The sequence below is a fragment of the Camelus bactrianus genome, chromosome 2 (genome assembly GCF_048773025.1).
Source record: "Camelus bactrianus isolate YW-2024 breed Bactrian camel chromosome 2, ASM4877302v1, whole genome shotgun sequence".
NCBI lineage: Eukaryota > Metazoa > Chordata > Mammalia > Artiodactyla > Camelidae > Camelus > Camelus bactrianus.
Window position 1 is genome coordinate 48,212,529 of NC_133540.1, and position 22,391 is coordinate 48,234,919.

The 22,391-nt window shown below is 34.8% G+C and overlaps 1 long non-coding RNA gene across 2 annotated transcripts in view; it reads left to right on the forward strand.

The window, feature by feature from the left end:
* Positions 1-19,356, forward strand: part of LOC123616178 (uncharacterized) — a 37,081-nt gene extending 17,725 nt beyond the window's left edge. The window contains exons 1-3 of one of the 2 annotated variants that reach the window (XR_012510565.1): positions 1,416-1,553; positions 17,575-17,639; positions 19,125-19,356. This is a non-coding gene — a long non-coding RNA (uncharacterized LOC123616178). Of the gene's footprint in view, positions 1-1,415; positions 1,554-17,574; positions 17,640-19,124 lie in introns of those variants that run through there. The other variant, XR_006724056.2, reaches the window with a different exon arrangement.
* The last annotated feature ends 3,035 nt before the right edge of the window (positions 19,357-22,391 follow it).

Sequence of the window (22,391 nt, forward strand, 5' to 3'; positions counted from 1 at the left end):
TCTGTCTGTTTCTCTGTTAGTGATTTTCCAGACACAATATAGAGGTTCTGGTTTGAAATAGTCTTAGGCAGGGCTTCAGAGAAGTTTTTATTCCGTAAGAGCATACTATTTCCATTAAAGTACAGACTGAGAGCTGAAAGATACGCCATTCTTTCAGGGAAGCAACACTCATAAATCCTAGTAACATAAGCAATTCTAAAATAAAATCAAATTGGAGCACAGAACCATTTGGGGGCTGTTTTTCACATATTTTTTTGTGAGTCAAAGATTTCCAAAGAAATAGGATTGCATTTTCAGTCTGCACAATATCTCAGACCAGTAACACCTGTTGTTGTTAACCTTTGCTTCCTCAAAGTGATGTGTGAGCATAAAGTCGTCTGAGTGACTCATTAGGGCACCCCCACAAGTTCTGTGATAACATAAGTAGACCAACTAACAAATGTCCATGTGAAAGAGTAATGAATGTCTCTTTGCCAAGCTTCTTAATCTCTGCAATTTTCAGACTCTGAAAATGGAATGTGATTTACAGTTCTACAAATTTTATTGCTTTGGATTTCCATTTTTCTCTAATCACAGCTGTGAAAAGAGACCTCAGAAGTCCCTTCTCAATTTTTATTTTAACCAAATAAATGAACATATAAATAAAATACAGCTAAATCCTTCATATGACTGGTGTCCCATAAGAGCAAAATGGTTGGCTTGGAATTAAAGAAAAATGTAATGTTTTTTGATATGTTGCAAGATGGATAATGAAAAGATTGTGCCAAATAATGTACGATGTGGTGAAAAAACCCAAAACTAGTATTTCCAGTATCAGCATTTTCCCTTGGGTTTTGTGTTGAGCCCAGAGAAATCCTTCAAGTATGCCTTGTAGTTTTTAAATGAAAAAAAAAAAGTGGAAGAAATGCGTTTCTTGGGCTTTCGATTTGGCAGTCTATTCATTTCTTTTAAATACCTGAAGCCTAGAGATTGCTGCAATCAACTGGGAAATGCTCTACCATTGGGGTTTCTTCACTTAGCAAGCACCATCTTCTTCCTCTACCTTCTGCAGAGTAAATATCGATACTATAGGAAATTAACCGAATTCCAGCACTGGAAATGAACAGAATGATTTGATACTTGTGACAGGTATTTTTGGAAGGAAAACATTTTTTATGGATTTTCATTGGACAGCAGACTAAAGTTTAAAGCTTGAAGAAAGAATTAGTTACTTTGGTTAGAGCATTCTGGCCTGGAAGAGTGACAGGAGGCTTGGCTTTCCCTCAACCTGTGGCAATGGGATGGTTTGTAATAGAAGGTTGCTGACCTCTTGAGTGGAAGTGTGAATAGTTTTCTTATCAGTTAGCCACATGGTAAACATTACGAAATTAGGAATATATAATTTCAGGACTGGACTTTAAAGGCAGTATGACACATCTTAAACTGAACAACAAGCCTGATCTTAGCTATCTAAAAATTTATTCTAAATGAGCTATTTCTAATTTTTTGTATCATATGACCAAGTAGTTCCCTTCACGTTCATACAGTGATATTCAACAAAAAAATCCCAAAAGGTAAGTCTGAAGTAGATTTTAGTAAGATGCGTAAGTGCTTTGAATTATTTTCTTCTTACAGATGTTGTATAATAAAATAAATGTACATACAAGATGATACAATAGAGTACTTTTTAACATTAAGATTTGGAGCAATATATTACTGAGGCCCAAAATACTCTGAGGAATGTAATATATTTCTAAAATTATAATTAGAAGATAACCTAGATATAGAAAATTCAAGTATTCTTGCTTTGATTTACTATCTATTAGCTATGTCTTTAAACAATCCTTTTATGTTTTCCACTTTTTAGCTGACAAATATATACAATGTGTGAATATATTAAATGACCCTAAAGTTTCCTTTTATCTCTAAAATGTTCTGATTTTAAGTCAGTAAAAATAAAATATAACTTAACACACAAATATCCACTTCTGTCCACAACTCTTAAAGTTTATAAAGCACAGTTAAATACATGAAAACTCTCACAGAGATTACAGAAACCTATCAATACTACCACAGATTACCAGTAATAAAATTATCTATTTATTCTGCCCGACATTTGGTGGTATAGGAGGAATCCTGTAGTTCAGTCAGTAGACATGCTATAAATAATTATAAGCAGCGTACAGTGGAGACAGTAAACAGTGAGAGGAGAGGCAACCTAGTACAGAGATTAAAACACAGACTTTGGAGCTGTTCAAATCCTGTGTCTGCTATCTTCCAGCTCTGCGATCTTGATCAAGTTGCTATACTACACCAAAACTATTTCCTAAAAGGGGGATAATAATGAGGATTAAATGAGGTAATGTATTGCCTCACTCTTAGTAAATGTACAACGAATGGCAGCCATTGAGTTCAATCATGCTCTTAGATGTGTTATAGGAACCCAGAAATAAAAAAGCCAGTTGCTGCCTGGTGGAGTTCCAAGGAAATGTGATATTTGTGCTAGGTTTGAAAGATGAGAGAGAATTAACTGTATAAACTGGAGATAAGGGAAGGGCATTCCAAGGAGACGAAAAAATATGCACATAGTCGTTGAGAAGAAGCATGGAATAAGGGGATGCAAATGGTTTCCTGGCTGGAGAATGTGTGTGTGTGTGTGTGTGTGTGTGTGTGTGTGTGTGTGTGTGTGTGTGTGTGTGTTAGTATGGGAAGAGAGAAATTGGAAATTGAGTAAAGCTGATGCTTAAGCATAGATGTAAAATGTTGTGAAATGCTTTGTGCGCAAAGGATTTAGAGTTTAATGCTTCAGCAAACAACAGTGAAACATCCAAGGTTTCTAAGTAGTAGCATAAACATAATATAAACAGACTTACTAATTTAGAAAAATCACATTCAAGGCAGTGTGGAAAATTGATGGATGGAAGTAAGACTGATAACAGAGACACACCAGTTAGGGTCATCCCAGGCAAAAGATGATGGAAGCCAAAGCTAAGGAGAAACAGTGGAAATGAAAGGAAGAGACAGATTTAAGAGAAAGAACTGAACTTTGTGTATTAGGGTTCTCCAGAGAAACAGAACCAATAGTTAGTTCTGTTATAACTATATAATTTTGCGTGTGTGTGTGTGTGTGTGTGTGTGTGTTCATTTTAAGGAACTGGCTTAAGCAATTGTAGAGGCTGGCAGGCCTAAAATCTGCAGGGTAGACCAGCATGCTAGAAACCCAGGGACGAACTGATGCTGCAGTTCAAGTCCAAAGGCTATCTGCTGAGAAAATTGTCCCTTACTAGGGGGAGGTCATTCTTTTTGTTCTATTCAGGCCTTCAACTGATTGGATGAGCCCCGCCTACATTGTGGAGGACAGTCTGCTTTACAAAAAGTACACAAATTTAAATGTTAATCTCGTCCAAAAACACTATCACAGAAACACCCAAAATAATGTTTGACCATTTACTGGGCACAGTGGTTCAGCCAAGTTGACACGTAAAATTAACCACCACAAATATGTCATGAAGATTGATGGAAAGAACAAGAATGAGGAAAGCAAAAAGCTGAGGATGAATAGGTTTTCCCCTTGGTCCAAGGGGCATTATCAGAACTAAGAGTAAAAGAAGAGATAGACTGTGAATGGAAGGATGGTTGAATAATAAGTTTGATTGAATATACTGAAGTTGAAATAACTGTGAATAATCTACATGAGGATGTTTCTTAGAAGATTTGATGTATGGGTCTGAAGCTCAGGTGAGAAACCAAGGATCAGAATAAAGACTCAGAAATCACTGGACTGTTTGTTTGGGAGTATAGATGATTCATGAGGGTAGTGATTTTCAAACTGAAAGCTCTTAAGAATCATCCGTAAAGTATTTTTAAAAAACAGATGCTGGTCTCCACCCTGAAAACACTGACTCCAAATTCTGAGAGCAGAAGCCCAGGTACCTGTATTTAGAAAATCTCATAAATGATTCCGATATGCAGTCAAATTTAAAAGCCACTACCTTAAAGTTTGAGAACCACTGGCTTAAAATATACAACATGAAGCTAAATAAGATACCAAAGAAGAAGAATAAAATGCAGAGAATAGCACATTTTAAGGAGAACTGGTTAGGAGAACCCACAAAAAGAATCATCAGTAAGTCAGGCAGAGTAAAATTATAAGAGCTAGAGAAAAATAATCTTAAGGAGAGCTGGGTCAACAGTATCATATGGGGCAGAAATGTCAGTAAAGATAAAGAATGTAAAAAATAAAAGTTATTCAACTTGGTTTTCCTTGATTAAATCTCATTTGACCTACTGACAGCAAAGGAGTGTTCAAGTCTTAGGAGTAGGAAGCCCCATTTTTACTGCCTACTCCCACTTTACAGGTTCCCAGAGCTGAAAGCAGCTGTTCCACAAGGCGGCAGCTGGCCAGGACATTTTTTGTTCCACTGAGCTAGGAGACAAGACAGGCACAAAACAAGATACAGATTCAAAGAAAAAGACTAAATAAACTATATCGTAGACATCAGCCTGACCATTATGTTTAGAAACCAGCAGGATGACATGTAGAAGTCATTGTATATATCTTCCAGCTGGAAAATGTTTCTAACTAAGGAAAGGAGGCCAGAAGAATTTTCAAAAGAATTGTTGAGACTATGAGTTGTAAAGGGAATGTAACAAATCCTACCTCAATGTCACTACAACAAATGTCAAGTTTTATCTCACAAAAGCCCTATGTTCATCCATCTTAACTTATACCGAGACTTTGCATTAGAGCCAAGTTCTAAAAGAAGATGCTATAGAACCACAGCTAGAATATAATCAAAACATGTCTCTTCAAGCTTATGTCCATTGGACTAAATCTCTCGTAACAGCTAACTTAGAAAACACACCATTGTTCCTTCTTTGGGGGAACGATCATTCATAACATTTTGTCCTCACTCTGGCAGGCCGGTAGTGTACACAGCGCTTCAGTTGGGAAATTAGTGAGAATTCACTGGAACCAAATCTGGGCTCTAAAACACCAGGCTCTAACCAACTGAGGTAATCAGTATATTTGAAAATTACTGACAGAAAGCTAGGATATATGGTCTCTTAGACAAATTTTAACTTGCCAATTTAGGTACATATAAGTACACAGGTATATATAGTTAAGAAATATCTTGCTTGGAAAATGAGTGAGGAGAACTAATGCTATTTCTACCTTTTACTATAATTAATTATATTAGAAACATTTCCTGGGTTGGAAGATCAACTGAAACAAAATGACATAATAATACACAAGGAGAAAACTTAGCTATTTTTTTAAACTCAGAAGGATTCTCATAACTGCCATTATTTTCATTGGCTTAATCAAAACAAATAGTCCTGGAAAGCATTATCAGCCGATAATTTCTGTATTTCCCTCAGTCCAAAGCCTATTTCTTTCTAAATCAGTTCTTCTCCTATATGCTAGTTCTTCATCACTATATGCATAGTGATGAAGCTAATGCTTCGTGTGCAGCAGGATTTTAATCAAATAAACAACATTCAGGTTCCTATTTGAAAACCAGGATCTTGCCTCATATCCTATCTCATCCTCACGGCCCACAAGTGTGCCAGTCAAATACTACGTTCTCATGAAATTACTGAGAATAAGACTCATACCAATGGGTACACTCCAACACAAACGGTCTTATGTAACACTTAACTACCCTCAATTACAACCCACCAGGATGGCACTGAAGATTAAAACTGAAAGCTGAAGTGCACTTGGATATCCAACTCAATTTTTTTCAAATTCATAGATGCAGAATTGGAGAGTTGAAGCAGAGAAGTAACTTACTCAACGTCCCACTATCAGTGAGAAATAGAGCCAAGACTTCAACTTGGGTCTTCCTCCTGAGTACAGATATGTTCCTTTTTGTATTATGTCAAGATACTGCAATAATTTCTCTGAGCAATTTATAACTTGAGAGCTCCTCCATGTCTGACAAGTCCACACTGCCCTAACCAGTCTATATTTTTTCCTTTTTGCACCTTTCCTCAGCATCTATCTTTCCATTTTGTCCCTCTGGCAGCTCCATTCTCCATCTCTTCCATGTGACTTATTTGTTCCTTGGTGTGTCTGAACAGATTTATATCTCTATCCTGAACTTCAACCTTGAAGAAAAAGTATTTGGGCTGGTTATTGTCCCAAGGACAGATCAGATCTACAGGGGTCTAAATTAATCTGGATTTAAAGTTATCCTCAGGGTGGGTAACCCTAGTCCATAGGAAAAAGACATATTTTCTATCTTGGTCTTCATGTTATGAAATTCTTAGTGGTATGACAGAAAGATTTGGGAGAGCTGATAATTTACAGCAGATTTTATATATTTCACCATAGTCCAAACTAGAGAGTCATGTTATATTTAAACTGTTGCCATAAAAAATATTTGTTCATTTCTTTATATAAATGTGTATATTATGTGCTACCAGTTATTTGTATTGCTCTGTGATATATGCTCTTCTGATCCTGGAATGCTAAGGAAGGAAATATGAGATAAGCAGTTTCTCATCTCATAAATTTCAGGAAACGTTCATGTATATTACAGGTTTCTGTTGAGCTGCAAGTGACAGTAGAAACACATGCACATGTTATGATTCTCCCAGATAAAAAAATAAGCCAAACAATAATACATCTTTACAAGTGATTCAATTATAAAAGCTTTCTGTCAGTTTTACATTAACTAATCAGAAATATCCGAAGTGCTTCTGCTAAATCCTAATTCCAATTATTGAATAATTAAGACAAAGTATACTGAGGTTCTTGTCTTCACAGTATTTCATTTTGTTACTCAGAAAGGATAAGGGACCGATGAATAATGCTGAGGAACCCCTGTACAGCTGGCCTAAGACAAGAGATCAAATAAGGTGGTCCACAAGGTTCAAGAGTACTGAGATTTATATCATGTGTTTTTTGACAATTCCCTATCAATCTCATCATCATCAGTAGTGGGAAATCTCCAGAAAGAAAAGAGTAAATAGAAAACTAAAAGAAAAAAAATGTTTGTAAGAAACAATGGAAAATGTATTATTAGTTCTGTTTTCTGGTTTAATTGAGGATACAAGTGGGACAGACAAGTTTTGTCTTTTAATTGGAATATTTAATTCAGTGACATAGATTATTATCTTTCTTATATTTGGATTTATGTCTCCTATCTTACATTATATTTTCTGCTTGTCTCAACTTTTTACATTCTTTCTCTTCTATAGTAGCTCCTTTGGGATTAATCAAGATTTTGTTCTAAATTTTGTTCTCCCCCCTGTTAGTACTGATGTACACTCTTTACTCTTTAGTAGAGCTTTACCCTAGCAATGTGAATTCTTGACATATTAGGCCCTCATTTAAATGAGAAATTTTACCACTTTTCAAATAATATTATGACTCTCTCAACATTATGTAATTGTTTTAATTAATTCCACTCATCTGTATAATTAAATTGTTATAAGACATTATTTTTTTTAAAAAGAGTGCTAAGATATAAATAAATAAATAAATAATTTTTTAAAACAAGAGGATGGTCTTTACATTCAGTAAAATCCCACTTACAATATTTTTATTCACCTACTTGAAACTCATTGTGGAAATGTTTCATGTGCAAATCCTTCATACTTTCTCTTATTAGATACCTGATGAAAGGAGGAAAATGGTACCAGCAAATAGAGGGCCTTATACCACCTGGAAAGCTGCCTTTTCATTGGCTGTGATTGATGGTGACAGTTCAAATCTATCTCAATCTCTCCCATCACATTCTTAATGCTAAAGAGCTGCTCATATGCTTCTTCAGCCCAGCTTCATTGGATTTATAGGTCTGCACACAGAGCAAGCAGGAAAAAACAGAAGGCTGGCAGCCTTGTATAAATGCAAAGGGTAGAGCTGCATACACCACGGCTAGCTTTAACAGGCACACAAAAATATTTCTTTTTCAGACAAGCAGTAGCACACATTGAGCAAGATAAACATACAGATAAAGAAGACTAGGCACAACTGGAATGTGCCAGGAAATGTATTAGGTGGCCGTCCAATGGTTTTCCATGGTCAAACTTAAAAGTAAGTACAATATATAATCAGTGGTGGCCTTCATCTCTGACTTTCTCTGGTGAAGTTTCATTGAAACTTGAGTCCACTCCCTGCATTCAAATACCTGCTTCTGAAACTAAGTTACCACTTAAATGAAAACATCAAAGAAGTATTATTAGTATGAGAGAGGGAAAAGACCCACTATGTCATCCAACTTCCTTGCCAGTAATAAATTCTACCCTCAATTCTCTTTTCTAAGAGTTGCTCTAGCCTTATTTCTAAAGCCTCAGAGATGGGCATCCATCCTCTCCCCAAGAGGATATTTATTTCACATTTTAATAAGTTCACAATTAGGAAACTTTTCCTGAGGGTCTGTCCAATTTTTCTTTGCTTAATTTCTTTCCTTGGCATTTAGTAATGGCTCAGAGTTCTGAAAATCATTCAAAGGCAGTTGATCTGGAAAAGTGTAGCTGTAAATGTTCATAATTTCTGTCAAATAGTGAGGGCTTTGGAGACTATGGTGGAAGTATGCCTATCATAAGCATCTGAAATCTTTTTGACCTCCTCTATGAATTCTACTTATATGTCTGCTTGATGACATATGATTTATATTACCATGAACTTGAGTCAGCAGAAATTACCTAAAATCTTCAGTGCCATAACTGTTTAGCTTAAAAAAATCAGCACAGGTCATAGAATACCACTAGGAAAAAGATCAGTTATTTGTAGCAAACTTCAGCAAGGTTGTGGTCCTAATTTTTTCCAATACAGTGGGCCAAGGCTGGTGAGAACATCAAAGGCTTGAGTCACCCAAAGGAATAATTTCCTCCTCAAAACAGCCTTAAATGCTCAATTCAGGGAAATAAAATTTGGTAATCTGATGAGAAAAATATATATATTTTGAAGAAGCAAGTAACTCATGCTCTACATTCTTTTATTTACAAAATTTTATCTCCTCAAACCCTTCATTTCTTCTGCTATGTAATAAATTAAAGGCAATAATAACAATAAAAACTCAAAGAAGAAAAGGCCATAATTTAAACAGAAAGCATTTCTGGTAATTCCTAAAGATATGAAAGTCTAGACTAAATTGCAAATCAAATTTTATATTTTGCATTTCTTTATGTTTATTTTTTGAAAATTAACAGACATTCAATAATAGAAAAGTTAGCCAGTATAATAAGCTATGGACTATCTTTATCTAGAGAGCCTACTCTTATTTTCCATATTAAGAATTCCTCTAATCAATGTGATTTGATATAAAATGTTTCCACCAAAACTCACGTTATTAATTTAAATGGTCCCTTGAAAGCAATTTAGGTACATAGAATAAATTTTAAAATAATTTTGAGTGCTTCTCAATATAAAACATGTAAAACAAAGTGGAAGTCTCATTAACTGTAGTATCAGGACCTGTAGGAGTTTTTTTTCCTAGTATATGATGAAGTCTATTTGTAACAACTTCAGATATTAAGAATTTGTCTTTACCCTTTTGCTGGACTTTGTTATTACTTTTTTGCTGTTTGTCAATGAGTTTTTTCTGGTCTTATGAAGTCCCTACAAATAAGGGGATTCATACCTGTGCAACGTCCCATGCTCCTAAGGATGCTAATATTCAAAAAGTATCAGGTTATACTGAAGTTGCTATTAAAAACGGCAGGTCACTGTGCAAACTAAAAAGAGGTTCTTTCCTGCAGCACAAACAGGAAACACTGCAAAAAGGTGCCCCCTCTGCAGATCAGTTAGACAAAATACCCTTCCCTTTCCTGTAGCCTAAAGGAGGTTCCTAGGCAAGACACAAGCATGGTAAGCAGAATGCTCCCTGGGTTTTAGCTCATCATTCCCACCTGGCTAAATGTCTCTATGCAGGACACAGGAGAAACAACCACATGTAGTGGCTCTGGATTCCACATGTATTGCCTAGGTTACCTGTCAATGTGATGATAGACAATAAAGAAATGCCCATCAAAGAACTCTAGTTCCTTTGTTCCTTAGATCTTGTTTTGTAAAAACAGTTCCACTGTGACTTGAAAAATGTGATATTTAAACTAAAATAATCAGGAACAATCTCTTCTCAGACGGGCATTCATCAACATGAAATACTGGAAAAAATTAAAAACTGGGAGTTCTGCAGATCTGGAATCCAAACTTTAACATTTACTCCTGGTGTCATACTGGTCAAATTACTTAAACTCTCTTAATCTTTCCTAATCCACATGATGGAGATAATAATGATTGACGGGAGGACTAAATGAAATACGAAATGCTTATTAAATAGTCCATAGAACAGTTATATACAGTATCTGGCTTTAATCCTACATAGAAAGAAAACAGGGATATATGGTAATCTGGCACAGTAAAATGGCTGTTCCTTTCATTAGAGCCTGATTTTGTATATGAGTCATTGTGTGGTTGCTATGGAAATCACTGAACAGTAAAGGTAATTACTTTAACAAATTCTTTTGTAGCATATTCACTGTAATATACTTCTGTATCTGAGTAGCCTGAGGTACGTGGTTCTTCTTGGAACATTCTCTAAGAGGTTTGTCCTAAAGTATTTGAATTTCTTCTCCCTTCTCCCCAACCCCCATATGGGATAAGATATTTATGAGTTAAAAAAATGAATTAGATAACCTCAGAGATTTACTGAAAAGACTAAACAAACCTTTTCTTTTCATGTGTATGTTTAACTCTGGCCAAACTGCCTAATACTTTGATTCTGTTTCTTACATTTTCCGCAGTACAGTTCAGTACTCTGTGACTTACCAGCCAATTCTGAACAGAGAACCTTATGCAGATGGGGTTGAGATGGATAAACATCATAGATAATGATTTTTGGAGGAAATCGGTCTAGTTGAATACACAGTACTAGATAGGCATTTGTATCTTCTTTTTATAATTTGGTTTTGCTGTTACATTTCTAAGACACTTGTTCTTTAAAATGGAGATTATGATATTAAATCTATATCCTCATTTCTAACCTTATCTATTGAATTTGTATTATATCTCAGCCATGCCAAAATATATCTTGAATCTGACCTCTATTGCTGGCACTCTATTTCAGAGAGACTTGAATTTGCTAGTCTCTCTACTTAGAAAGTACCCTCTCCACAATATCCCAAGACCATCTCCCACAGTTCTCTTATACCTTTCCTCAAACATGTTTATCTGTAAACTTTTTTGACCACCCTCTATAAAACAATACCCAGGCCAAATCAATCCCGTTTACTCTTACTGGCTTTATTTTTCTTCAAGGAATTTATCACACAATTTATCCTATATGGAATTTATACCTCACATTTATATTTATTTATTAGTTTATTGTAAACAACCCTTTCTCAAAGATTATGTGTTCCAGGAGACCAGAAAGTTTGTCTTGCTTATTATTCTATGAGACAACATGCATAGTAGTCATCCAATAAAATACCCGTTGAATTAATAAATAAACAAACCAATAAAATCAGATTAAAATAAATTGGCTGTTGAGAATTTGAACTGAAGTGACTTATATATAGTGGAAACTTCAAAAATGACATCTATCAATAATTATCCATACATATTATCATATTTAACTCTCAGAAATCCCCGTGAGGTGAAACATATTAGTCCCATTTTGCAGATAAGAAAACTGAGGCTCAAGAAAACTTGGAAATTAGCTCGATTCCAGAGCCAGTACACATTTGAATAAGGAATCCATTGTAGGTCTTTCAACTCCTTCCACTGTCTCCCATAAACAATATGAGTATTATAAGCAGAGTTTAACTGACTTCATGTATTCAGATAGTTACACTAAACAAAAAAATCTTGGCACAGAATTAAGTTAGTAGCTTGTGGAATATGATAGGGATAAAGACTCAGAAAAACTACATGTCAGATTCTGGCTCAAGCAATAAACCCAGGTTATGACCCTGAATACACTCTTCACCTCTCAACTTCAACATTTGCCTCTATAAACTGATTATTTTAAAACTTGCATAGTACACAGGGGGAGATGAATGATTAATGGTTACTGCCTGCAAAAAGAATTATCTAAGTGCTAAATAATATTATCATTACTAACAGGCTTGGAATTCTAGTTCAGAACATTTGGCCACTTACTCAAACCTTATCTAAACTATCCTAGAGGCTTGAGTCTTTAAAACTGGCCTTTTTAAAGCTTGCTCACTGCTTATAGGCTAAAGTGATTTATATGGAAGAGAGTTTATCCTGTAAATCTTATGAGATTTTCAAATTTCTGCTTTTAAAGTTATTCCTTTTTCAAGAGGAAGTGAACAAGTATTTATTAGGAAAGCAAAAACAACCTGCTGGAGAAGGGATTCCTTCAGAGCTTGCCATTTGGTCTCAGCATCCTGTGGCGGATGCTACTAATTTTCTGAATCTGTGGTTGAGACAAATTTCACAATGGCAGTGGGATTCCTGAATATTTCCTGCCCATAGGAATTCAAAATCTAGATATAGCAAGAAAAGAACCACTGACTGGAAAATGGGTCATTAGAAAAATCCAATATAGCCATTCAGTAACTTTCCTTGATAAGAATTTTAGATGATTCACTGTGGTATCAGTTTCAGTGCTCTTTTTCTCAATACTTAAATATTACTCTGACAATTTTATATCATATATGCCACGTATATTATTTACTTAGATAGGTATTAATTGCTTAATGGATGACAAGGACTTTGTTAGAATTAGAAATATAAAAATACATACTCACTAACATTATAAAAAATGCTAACAAAAGTAAATACAGAAGCTTGGGAAAAGGCCCTAATTTAAACTAAGGATATAACCCCTATGGCATTTGAGAAACACATAACATAGTGGTCAAAGCAATAGACTTGAGGCAAATTGGCTGGTTACGTTCCAGCTCTGCCACTTACGAGCTCTGTGACTTTGGGCAAGTTATTTAACTCCTCCGAGCCTTGTTTCTTCATTGTAAATTGGATATGTTAATGGAAGCTACCTCATTAGACTGTTGTGAAGATTAAATTGGTTAATATGTATAAAGCATTTAGAAGTTACCTGGCAGAAAATATATAATTACTAGCTGTTGTTGTTATTCCAAATATAATAGTCTTTCCCTGGTACTAACACATAATCCAGTATTTTAGTCAAATCTAAGCTGTAATAACTGACAATGTTAAGGTGTTCTTGATGTAATCGGGCACTATTTATGAGTTTCATAAACTCATAAATTACTAGCTGAATGAACTTGGACAAGTTACTTAGCCTCTCTGTATTTCTATTTCCTCAATTGCAAACAGGGGATAGTATGTGTACTACTGATGACAGGATTAAAATAATTAATAAAAATAAAGCACTGAGAAAAGAGCCTGGTGCATTGAGTTAATCAGTAAATATTAGTTATTATTATTATCGCTAATGTCAGAAAATACACTATGATCAAAGGAAAGAGGCCAGAGTTCCTATGAGTAATTAACAACAAAGTTCATCATACATCATTTTAAAGTACAAAATGCCTCCTCTAAGATGAACCTAGTTATTAGTAAGAAATAATCAATTAAAAATAAATGCTTTCAGGTCTACCACTGAGACAGTAAAAAAAAAAAAAAAACACACACATATATATATATATATAGCAACTGACAGCTGCTGAAAACTATGATCTTTTTGGAGCACTGTTGGATACGCTCCTGTGAGTAGACATCAATCTTTAGAATGTACATAGTACCTACCAACTAGCCTGAAGCCCTTAACAAGCTGGGACATGGAATGATATAAAGCAGTGACAAGGAAAAGAAAAACAAAATAAGAAGCGGAAGGGAAGAGAATGCACAACTCTGCTAAGTTTCACAACCTGGCCAATAGCCTATTTAAATCTTAAGAGCTACACTTGAAGTTGCTGATTCTTGTTTAAACAGTTAACTCTAAGTTCCAAGGAAGGCAGAGAGTCCAATGTCTACCAATATCATAACTTACATGAGTCTTCTATAATAAACATCAAATATGTTTGGGGAAGATCATTTTGATTACATACAAGGTGTAACAAAATCCTCCTCATTTTCTCACAAATAGAGTTATTTTTATGTACAGCTCTGGAGGTAAAAGAATCATCACTTCCTACATCAGCATGTATAAAAGCAATGATTGTTTATAGTCCCTCTCTCCTGTTCTATCTAAACTCACGAAATTCTCTCAACATATACTGCTCCCAATGTACACTGGCCTACCTCCAGCTCATTCCTAAGAGGAGATAGTATTTCCAGGTCTGTGCACACTGAGTATATTCAGAGATTTCACCCTTGTTAAGGCCACAATGATAGGAAATTTCCTACCATTACACCAAACAAACCAGCCTTTATTTACTCAGTATGCTTGATGTTAGCCCTCTCATGCTGGAATGGACATTCCAGGGGTGGCCTGGCTCAGAATCTAACGAATAGTTTCTGTGGGACAGCACAAATTCTGCAAAATTGTGTGCGGTTTCCCCTTAAAAATTGCTATTAAAAGCCTTACCAATGGTTTGGAGAATCCCAGAGATGTTGGCAAGGAATTTCTCTACTAGTACAAATCGTGTAAATACGTCTTAGAATTGTTTTGAATAATAAACTCAAACTGGTTTATATTTTGTTGCATTTACACTGGTTAAAAAAATAAATAAGGTTTTCAAGCCTTCTTTATTGTTACACAGTCAACAAAGGTTATGACAAAACTGCTTTAGATTCAGACAAAACGGAAATTGTGTATATCCTATGTCTAGGAAAGCCTGTAAAATTTCATGAGCGAAGCAGCAACTCATCCTTGATCTGCTTCTCTTCTCCTTGAACTACAACTGCTTAGAAGAAAACAGAACAGCAGTTATAGAATCTGCTTCTGTGTTGAAGAAAGCTGTGGGAGTTGTCACAAAAACTGCTGAAGAACATGTATATTTATATTTATATTTTTTACTTTGCTGATTCCTCAATTTCTTCCAACTTCCAGTTCAAAGTAAACTACTACTAAAAAAAAAAAAAAAAAAGAAACACTGTATTCCTGGCTAAATATTTTTCTCTACTCCCAAGATCATTTTATTAGTGGTAAACCACATTTTACTGCTCAATAAAATAATCGGACAGCCACTTGGTGACTAAATGAAATCAGTTAGAAAAAACCTAGTAGATGTGTGGAAAATATTCAAGATCGTGTTTAAAAGAGAATAATTAGTGTTTCCTAATAATAGAACAGTTCTTTGAAAAAGAAATGAAATACATTATTTTGAAAATGTTTCTTTAAAATATTTAAATACAAGCTACTGCTGTGGAAGAGACCAAATTAAAGGATTACGGTTTACAAGGATTCAATGCAAAAACCACCTAGCTAAACAGCTGCATATAAATTGAACTTTTGGAGGTTGAATATTTAAATGCATGATATCTATACAGAACTCTTTTATAAAAATAAAGATCCTTCCTTGTTATTGTCATTTTCCTTGACAATTTTCTGTCAGAATTTTTAAAACAAGGTACACCTATGATATAAAAATAAGAAAAATGGGTGGGAAAAGCCATGTAACCTGTCAATTAAGTGATTATGAGGGCTTTCCAAAAGTGAAAATGGCTGGAAAAATATCTTTGAACTTTTACCTCACAGAATGTTTCATCTCATTTCACAAAAGGCATTTTAAGGTTGTTGTGGTCTTGCAACTATGGGCAGCTTCAAATTCCACCTGATAGTCCCCAAACTACTTTCTTCCTAATGGCAGGCCTAATGGAACAGTCTTAGAAAGTGATTGCTGAACCTGCTAATGTTGAATCTCTTGCAAATAAGGGATATATCAGTTGTTATCCCATAGCTGCAAAGAGAAGTTAATGTAGAGTATTTTGAGTAAGGACTTAGTACAACTGCATTAAAAAATAAGCCAGCCTCATGGTTAGTATATGGAAAACAACTACAATGCGCTTTTCAACACTGGCAATGTTATTGTTACCTAGACCTTTTTCAAGTAGAGACAGAATGTACCTTCCTTCCAAGAAGGGATCATAAAAGTGAAACAGGAACAAAGAAATGAGAAACACTGCATCTTTCTCAGGGTACAGCTCTTATAAGGTTCTGCACACAAGGTTATTTAATCACTTCAAATGTCTATAGCAGTACTTCCCTTCCTCTCAGCAATTTGGACCAGAAAGACTGTAACAGTAATTGCAATATGAGTCACAGGATGTACTTTAGGTCAAGACAGCACTTAAGGAAGGCCAAGTCAATAGTATTTCAAATTGTGGAAGTTTGGGGGATTTTTCTTTTCCCTTTTGTTTTTTGTTTGTTTGCTTTCATTTTTTAAAGTATTGATTTTATGTTTTGGCCTAAAGTTCTTCATGTTCCTAGAATTGAGGCTTGCATTAATATATATAGTTGGTGGTGGTGTTGGTGTTCTTGCAGTTGCTTTTAAATTTTAGAGAATTCTATTATGTGTGGATGGATAATATTGCCTAGTCTTTTCCCGATCCAAGGTCCTGATTTAAAGTTATCCTGATCTGAATTTCAAGATAAAAAATATTTCCAACTAGAGCACATTTAAGTAACTGTGACCACACATTTTCTTTCATGGAATAAAATATATTCAGCAGTCTGAAGTTATTTAAATTATATTTCTAGAGATTGTTTTATTAGTCTTAATTTGAAATCAGAATTCCTGAGATTGGAGTTTTTTTTTTTAATTCTTCTGACTGATCACAGAAAATGTATAGCGAACATTCATGGCAATTGTCAGGACATATATTACGGTTAGAGACAAGTGCTGATAAGATACACTGTTGGCACTAGAGGCAACTTCGCGGGTTGGAGAGAGGGAAGAAGATAACCACTGTGTCTGGCAACGTCTCTTTTAATTTCCAAGATACTTATCACCATGATGAGATCTGTAAACAGACATGTTAACTTAAAATCAGTACATAATGTGCTAAATTCTTTACACTCTTTGCTGTAGGAAGCAGGGGCAGGGAGGGAAAGGAAGGAGAGTATATCACGGATATAGGGAGTGTGATGAAAAGGAAGTACTTTCCTCAGGCCGTCGCTACACCAAGATGTTTTACTTTCCCTAAACTATCTGGTCTTGTTTCCTTGGAAGGGCTTGGGCCTGGGGCAGTGGGATAGAGTGTAACCAGAACACATATGAACCTGGAATTCTCCTAAGTGCACTTAATAAATATTATTGCTATTGGGGTAGATGGCCTATTACTTTGTTTTTCAACATCTCACTTTTGGTGAAACTGGGTAAATTGGAATGTACAGAATGATAAGTAAATTTGCACAGATTACAATGTAGTAAATTTTGTTCTATTTTTAGGGAAAATAAGGTATTTTTACAGAGTACTGAGTGGAAATCTAGGGTATGTTATAAAATCTAATGATACAATATGGATTAGAGAGTAATAATGCATAGTCCCTATCTTAAAAAACTCTGTGTTACTAGTTAGTTGAAACTTTATGGTGGGTAGAATCAAAAGTTGTATTTGAATAAGGAATGACCAACGACTATGGTTTAGTCCCCCATAAATGAGAAAATAAAATTGGTCTGCCAGTATTTGTTAATCATAATTGACTGCTAAACTATATCTGTCAATTTTGTTCCTTATGTTTCAAGACATGCAGAAGGCAGTGTGCCTTGAAGGTTGCACCGTATAGAAGAAATATTCTTTCAGAAATGAAGTAAGTAAGCTGAAGTAAACCCACTGAATTTCTCCCCACCCTTCCCCTAAACTATGCTCAGTCTTCTAATCTCCAGAATTTTCCTTATCTCATTCTGAAAAATAAACTGTCTTTAATTTTTATGAATCCAAAATAAAATGAATACTGACCTTTGTTCCAAGTGAAATATGAATTTCAGTTGCTGCTTTTGGTTTTATTCAGCCCTTCTGGAGGCAAGAAAAAGTCTATTTTTCTAATGATGTTCATTTGTTCATACTCTCACTCATAGAATCATTGAGGGAACCCATTATCTTCAAGAAAATTCGAAGTTAACAGATATCGTATTCAAGTTTTTCCAATCACCTTAATTCACTGATTATAATCCTTCCCTGAGCATCTCACCACAGGAGTCTGCCTTAGTTCCTCTTGGTCCCATTTAAAACAGGAAGAACCTGCTCATAATATTGGCCCAACTACAGTAATGCTGGGAATTTACTCATTATTATTAATATTTCATTTAATCGGCCTTAAAAAAAATCCTTCTCTAAAAGATCATTTTCCTTACAAGGAACAATGCAAACTTTCTTTTTTAAAATTAATACAAATTCAAAATAGAAAATTTGGCAAAGAATAGTTAAAATTTAAAAAAAAAAACCAAAGTACTCTACCTCGAGACAAATTTTTAATTTGTATATTTTGATGTATTTTTAGAGAAAAAAATAAAAATATTGAATACAAAATGGGCAACATACAATTTTGCATCTTTCATTTTTAGATAATACATTATTTTCTTTTCTATGTTTTTAAATATTCTTATTAATATAATTTTTAAATGAATACAAAATTACATTGCTTAGCTGAGGTATATTTTGAATAAAATTTTGATTATTTTATTTTTCCATTTTATTATTAAATATATTTGAGATGCATTTTGTTGTATAGTGAAGAGAGGATCTAGTTTCAAAAAACATTTCCAATCATTTTCTTTTGAATAACATATTCTTTCTCATTGGTTTTATATGCTTTCCTTAGCTTTGTAACTGATATCCTCAGATCTGTTCTTATTCTTCTTTAATCTATGATGATAACAGAGTGATCTTTTTAAAGCCCACATTTGATTATATTATTACATTGTCTGAGCAATGCATGGGATATGAGGCAGACTGCAAGAAGAGGTGGATTTTGAGTGAAAATAAACCAGTTTACTGGTTTTGAAAATTTGGGTTACTCATTAGATTTCCAGCTTAAGAAGAAGACAGACAACACGTAATAGAAAAGAACAAATCTGACACCATATGGATCTGTCCCTTTGACTTTAACCTTGTGCTCTGTTTCCTAGGCCTAGTCTTGCTGATACTGTACCTTTTGTAAAAGAAGGCTGTCTATAGCCTGAAATATATAGGATAGCCTATTCTCAAGGCTCTAACCTTTAAGGATATTAACACTTTTTCATCCATATAGAGATAATAAATTGTATAATAGAAAATAACATTTGTTTTGTTGGAGGTTTACAGGGACACATGACCTGACCCATGTGGACAGCTGCAAGAACAATGGATTTCAAGAACAAAGAAATCCTACACCAAGAAGTTTGCAACAACCAACCACATCCCTTCCCCTTTTTAGTATAAAAGGAGCCTGAATTCTGACTTGGGGAAGATGGATCTCCCAGACATTAGTCTGCCATCTTCTCGTTTTGCTGGCTTTCTGAATAAAGTTTCTATCTCTTGCACCAACACTTCATCTGATTTACTGGCCTATTGAGTTTGGACTTGTAACAGATTGAAGGCCAATGAGGAAAGTGCTTCATAAAGGAGAAGGTATCAACTATGGCTGCCAATAGGTAAAGCATGAGAAGGTCCCAGAATTGACCCTTGGATTTAGCAATCCCGTGATTGGTGACCTTAGCATTAGTTGTTTTGCCAGAGTGATAAACTGAAACTTTGACTGGAGTAGGCTTAAGAAAGAATGTGAAAGATTGAGAAAATGAGTATATAAAACCCTTCCAAAGACTATTGCTGTAAAAGTAAGCAAATAAACGGGGTGGTGGCTTGAAGAAGCTATTGGGACTAAATAATTTCTTTTGAAGATGGAAAATATGGTATATTTGTATTCAGATGAGAATAACTCAATGTAGAGGGGAAATTAGGATGCAGAAAATTAGCATAAGAAATGGGAACATTGTTGGGAAAGGGACCTAATAGGTGAGAGAAGTTAGGATCTATTATACAAGTGGGAGGTTAGACTTAAATGAAAGCAGTAATAGATTCTATACTGTAAGAGGAGGGAGGCAGAGCATACTCATATGCAGTTTGGTGTGAAGAAGTGGAGAATCCCTCCTGATTATATCAATTTTATTTTTCAGTCAAATGTGAATCGAAGTTAGCTGAAAGTGAGGATGGTAATACTCTATTGGAGGTTTGAGAAGAAATGTGTAAAATGATCCTCAGGCCAATGAGAAGAATGAAAAGACCAGGACAGGAAGGTAGCTCTATGAGCAGCCCAATTCTATACCACAAATGTAAAATGAAGCCAGTCAGTATGATTTTGCATTTTATACTAATTATTCTATTCTGTTACACTGGTGTATTAATGGAGTAGGCAGAGTTAGAATTAACAAGGGTCTGGATTTTGCCATGAAAATGTTACAAAGTTTAGGAAAGTCAGGAGTTCATAATATAGAAGGGGAGATTATAATGATTAAAACAGGAATATAAGCTGAGTAAGAAGGAACATGATTACCTGTGGAGGGAAGTGAAAATGCGATAAGGTCTATGAAGTGTAGATTGCTGGGGAGCCTGAGAATTGTGCCTATGAGTATTAGAGGGAGTGACCTAGAGCAAGGCAGGAAGCAGTCAGAGAGTGAGAGTTCCAAATCACAGGTCACAGAAGTGGTGTGGGTTAGGTAATTTCACGTCATCATTTACACATATTGAACTGGATGGCTGATAAGAAACCAAGAGGCCAGTGTGTGAAAAGTTATCATCTATGTGATAATTGCAATTTCCAACAATCAAGAATAATCAGAGGAGTAATACTAAAAGGAATGATAGTAAGCCAGGAACTAAAATTCTCAAGGAGTGGGGGAGTAGTGATCTAGAGATCTATTAATATCATCTGAACTGTGTCTTTGAAAAGATTGTTTAGTTTTCTTTCTTAGCTATGCCTATAATTTTTTGTTGGTTCCTGTCTCTTTCCTCAATCTCCACCAACTTATCATTTCACATCTTTGTTACTCTCCAGTTAATTCAAGAGGAGTTTCTTATGTTTGTTTTCCACCCTGCTAACTCCCTGTACTGCGATGCAGGCTTTTTTATTTCCTTAAGTGGAAATGTTAATTCTGTTATTCTTGAAATGTTAAACTTTATCAATTCTTTTCATTTTCTTTACATTTTCATTTGAACTGGTTATCTGATTATAGTTTTCCATTCTTACTTTTTAGAGTCCAAGTCCTCTCATACCATACTGAAAATGCAGAAAGGTTTCTGAAATGTTTTACTATTTTTTTCCCAAAGATATACTTCCCCCTGGAATCTTTGAATGATGCTATTTTTTTCCTTTCTACTGTAGGATTTCGTCATAAGTTCTGGGTAAGTTTTTTTCATCAACTTTTCCTCACATGAGGACACAGTTCCTTAGGTACAGTTTTACCAGCAGGACAGGTGTGAGAATTACCCTTGACTGCATTTGGTAGCCAAATGAGTCTGTCTCATTGAATATTACTCAAATTGTCTTCACATTAGCTGGATCAAAGGCTGATATGTTTTGCTCCAGTTGCTGATTTATGAAGTTTTCTTAATAGGTACATGAAAAAAATGCTCAGCATCATTAGCCATTAGGAAATATAATTTTAAAAAGTGAGATACCACCCTACACTCACTTAGATGGCTATAATAAAAAAGACATGAACAAGTGTTCATGAGGATATAGAGGAATCAGAACACTCATACACTGCTGGTAGGGAAGTAGAATGAAGCCACTTTGACTTTTGATAATTTGACTATAAGGTGTTTCAGTAAGGATCTCTTTGAATTTATCCTGCCTGGAGTTCTTAGAGCTCTAGTACGTGTAAATTTATGTATTTCATCACATAAGAGATGTTTTTGACCAATATTTTTTTCAAACATTCTTTCTTCTCCTTTCTCTCCTTTACCCCCAGGACTCCAATTATACACAGGTTGGTCCATTTGATGCCATCCCATAAATCTCAGACTTCATTATTTTTTCTTCATTGTCATTCTTTTCTCTTTTGGCTCCTCAGACTGGATAATCCAAATTGACCTATCCTCATTTCATTAATTCTTTCTTTCTGCTGAAATCAACTGTTGCAATCCTCTAGTGAATTTTTCATTTCAGTTATAGCATATTTAGGCTCCAGATGCCTATTTGGCTCTTTTTTCAAAAAAAAAATAATAATTTCTACCTTTTTACTAATATTTTCTACTTGATGAAGTATTATTCTCCTGGCTTCCTTTCATTCTTTGTCCATATTTTCATTTAGTGCTTTAAGCATATTTAAAATACTTCATCTAAAGATCTGTCTAGTAAGTTCAATACCCAGGGTACTTGTAAAGTTTCTATGAATGTCTTTTTTTTTTTTTTCTGTGAATAGGCCGTATTTTCTTCTTTCTTTGCATGTCTTGTAATTATTTTGTTAAAAACTGGAAATTTTGAGTTTTATAATGTGACTGCTCTGGATATCAGATTATTCTCATTCCCCAGGGTTGTAGCTGCTTGTTGTGGGTCATTTTTTTTGTTTTAGTGACTTTTCTA